The sequence below is a fragment of the Gossypium hirsutum genome, chromosome A06, assembly GCF_007990345.1.
Source record: "Gossypium hirsutum isolate 1008001.06 chromosome A06, Gossypium_hirsutum_v2.1, whole genome shotgun sequence".
In the NCBI taxonomy this organism is placed as follows: Eukaryota; Viridiplantae; Streptophyta; class Magnoliopsida; order Malvales; family Malvaceae; genus Gossypium; species Gossypium hirsutum.
This window is the reverse complement of record NC_053429.1, coordinates 24,408,681-24,412,735: the sequence shown is the minus strand read 5'-3', so window position 1 is coordinate 24,412,735 and position 4,055 is coordinate 24,408,681. Positions and strand designations below refer to the sequence as shown.

The 4,055-nt window shown below is 39.1% G+C and overlaps 1 non-coding gene across 1 annotated transcript; it reads right to left on the bottom strand.

Annotated features, from left to right (window-relative positions):
- Positions 1-414: 414 nt before the first annotated feature.
- LOC121231467 (small nucleolar RNA R71) lies at positions 415-521 on the bottom strand. The gene has a single exon (XR_005929526.1). It is a non-coding gene; the product is annotated as a small nucleolar RNA R71 (small nucleolar RNA).
- Between the last annotated feature and the right edge of the window lie 3,534 nt (positions 522-4,055).

Here is a 4,055-nt window from a genome sequence, read left to right as displayed (position 1 = left end):
GGAGCAAACCCTGCTCAAAATCATATCCTTATTGCTGATGATAGGGATAGAGCTTTAAGATAGTATACCGTGCCAGTATTTAATGATCTTAATTTGGGTATTAGGAGACTCGAAATTGAGGCACAACAGTTCGAGCTAAAGCCAGTCATGATCTAGATGCTTCAAACAATAGGCCAATTCAGTGGAATGTCTACCGAAGATCCTCACCTACACTTAAGACTATTTATGGAGGTGAGCGATTCTTTCAAGTTAGCCAGAGTACCCAAAGATGCATTACAATTGAAGCTGTTCCAATACTCGCTAAGGGAAAGAGCTTGAGCCTGGTTGAACTCATTGCCACCAAACTCAATTTCCACATGGCAAGAGTTAGTAGAAAGATTCCTCATGAAGTATTTCCTTCCTAGCAAGAATGCTAAGTTGAGGAACGAGATCACTACTTCCCAAAAAATGGATGATGAGTTCTTGTATGAGGCATGGGAAAGGTACAAAGAATTATTATGAAAGTGCCCTCATCACGAAATCCCACATTGCATCCAACTTGAGACATTTTATAATGGTCTAAATGCTTACAAGAGGATGGTAGTGGATGCTTCTGCTAACAATGCTCTCCTTTCTAAGTCTTATAATGAAGCCTATGAAATCATTGAGAGGATTGACAGCAACAATTACCAATGGAAAACTAATCGAGTAGCGTTAGGAATACGAGTTGTTGGAATACATGAAGTAGACGATCTTACTTCACTCACATCTTAGGTATCATCAATATCCTCAATGTTAAAAAATCTTACTACTAATGGGTCTAACAGTTTTGTAGCACAGCCACCAACCCAATTTGAAAATCTAGCCTATTTCTATTGTGGGGAAGGACATTTATTTGAAGAATGTCCACCAAACCCAGAATCCATGTACTACATACGTAACCAAAACCAAAATTGAGGAAGGCAAGGACTGTAATCCAATTTCTATAACCCATCATGGCGAAACCACCCAAACTTTCCCTAGAGTAACCAAGGGGCTGGAACCAGTAACAGTTATGCCCAACCTAGATCGACCCAGCCACCTAGTTTTCCCTGACAAGTTCAGAAACCAACCCAATCTGAACAATCCAATGGCTTAGAAAATTTATTGAAGGAATACATGGCCAAGAATGATGCCTTAATCCAAAGCCAAGCAGCTACATTGAAGAACTTGGAAAACCAAATGGGCCAGCTTCCAACTGAACTCAGGAACCAACCACAAGGTGCTTTACCTAGTGGTACAGAGAATCCGAGGAATCTAGGGAAGGAGCATTGCAAAGCGTTGACATTGAAGAGTGGATAGACGATAGAGCCCAACATCATTGAAGCTAAAAAGGAGTAGACCGATGCTCAAGATTCAGAGGAAGTTCAACCGAGTGTTGAAATTCCAGTCTCACAAGAACCATAATCTACAAAACCTAACAAGGTAATTTCAAAACCAGCTAATTCTGATCAACTAACAACTCCGTTAGATGCAGATTTGCCACAGAAAATGAATCAACTAGTTTCAGTAAAGAAACCACCACCATCCTACCCTCAAAGACTTCAGGAGCAAGAACAGGAAATTCAATTCAAGTAATTCCTAGACGTACTCATGCAACTTCATATCAACATACCGTTGGTTGAAGCACTTGAGCAAATGCCGAACTACATCAAATTCATGAAGGATATCCTGTCCAAAAAACAAAGACTCAGAGAAATTGAGACAATAGCTCTAACGAAGGAATGCAGTGCATATATTCAAGAAAAACTAACCCCAAAGTTGAAGGATCCTAGATGTTTTACCATACCTTGCAACATTGGAGCAACATATTGTAGGAAGGCATTATGTGACTTAGGTGCAAGTATTAACCTGATGCCTATGTCAATATTTAGGAAGTTAGGGATAGGTGACGTTAGACCTACTACGGTTACACTTCAATTAGCAGATCGATCCTTAGCACATTTAGAAGGAAAAATCGAGGATGTATTGGTACGTGTAGATAAGTTTATCTTTCCTGCTGATTTTGTTATTTTAGACTTTGAAGCAGACAAAGAAGTGCCAATTATCTTAGGAAGACCGTTCTCAGCAATTGGAAGGACCTTTATTGACTTGCAGAAGGGCGAGCTTACTATGAGTGTTCAGGATGATCAGGTAACATTTAACGTTTTTAAGTCTATGTGATTTCCTGACACAATGGATGATTGTTCTGCAGTATCTGATTTAGAGAATTTAATAGTGGAGAAGGAGCTCAACTATGTTGAGGATCCATTGGAACAAATATTGACATCAGATCCTCTGAATGATGAAGAGGAGGATGAATACTTAGCGTTGTTAGAAGCTAATCAAAAGGTATTCAATTCACAATCCCATTTTGAATCTTTGGAATTGGAGAAAAGGGATTATGCACAACCAAAAGCGTCAATCGAGGAGCCACCTAAATTAGAACTAAATGTACTGCCCTTACATCTAAAATATGCTTATTTAGGTAACGCTTCTACTTTGCCTGTGATTGTTTCAATAGAATTAACTAGTGAGCAAGAAGAGAAACTCATACTGGTGTTGAAACAATTCAAGAAGGCTATCGGATGGACCATAGTTGATATTCGTAAAATAAGTCCATCTGTATACATGCACAAAATTATCCTGGAAGATAGCGAAAGAGGGACGATTGATGGACAATGAAGATTGAACCTCATCATGAAGGACGTAGTAAATAAAGAAATCATCAAGTGGTTAGATGCGGGTATAATCTACCCCATCTCAGACAGTTCATGGGTAAGTCCGGTCCAATGCATGCCAAAGAATGGAGGTATCACGGTCGTTGAAAATGAGAATAATGAGTTGATACTGACTAGAATGATTACGGGATGGAGAATTTTCATAGATTACCGAAAGCTGACCAGGGCGACTAGGAAAGATCACTTTCCTTTGCTGTTTTTGGACCAGATGCTAGATAGGCTCGTAGGGCGAGGCTATTACTATTTTCTTGATGGATACTCGGGGTATAATTAGATTACAGTAGCACCAAAATATCAACACAAGACAACATTCACCTGCTCATACGGTACATTCTCGTTTAGACGCATGCCATTTGGTTTATGTAATGCACCTACTACATTTCAAAGATGTATGATGTCTATTTTTACTGACATGGTTGAGAATTATTTGAAAGCTTTTATGGATGATTTTTCAGTATTTGGAGATACTTATGATGATTGCTTAGCCAATCTAACAAAGGTAGTAAGGCGATACGAAGAAACAAACCTAGTACTCAACTGGGAAAAGTGTCATTTCATGGTACGAGAAGGGATTGTTCTAGGGCATCGGATAACATGACATGGAGTAGAGGTTTATAAAGCAAAGGTAGATATTATTAAGAAACTCCCACCTCCAACATCTGTAAATGGTGTTAGGAGCTTTTTGGGCCACATCGGTTTCTATCGAAGATTCATCAAGGACTTCTCTAAAATTGCTAAACCTTTACAAAAATTATTAGAGAAGGACATGACATTCAAATTTGATGAAGAGTGCTTAAGAGCTTTCAACAATTTGAAGAGTCGATTAGTTCCGGCACCCATAATCATCACATTAGACTGGGATTTTCCATTTGAATTGATGTGTAACGCAAGTGACTTCGCGATAGGAGTTGTCATGGGTTAACGAAGGAACAAAGTTTTTCATGCCATCTACTATGCAAGTCGGACTCTGATAAGAGCTCAACTGAATTATACGGTAACAGAGAGAGAGTTACTTGCTATTGTGTTTACTTTTGACAACCTTCGATCTTACCTTGTAGGTACCAAGGTGACTGTCTATATGGACCACTCGGCAATTAAGTATTTACTTGCCAAGAAAGACACTAAGTCGAGACTGATCTAGTGGGTACTTCTACTTCAAGAGTTCGATCTAGAAATTCAAGATCGAAAGGGAGTGGAAAACCAAGTAGTAGACCACTTGTCTAGATTGGAGCCGCAAGAAGGGAACTCTCTTCTTCTACCAATTCGAGAGACGTTTCTAGATGAACACATACTTAAGGTAAATCATGTCCATAATAC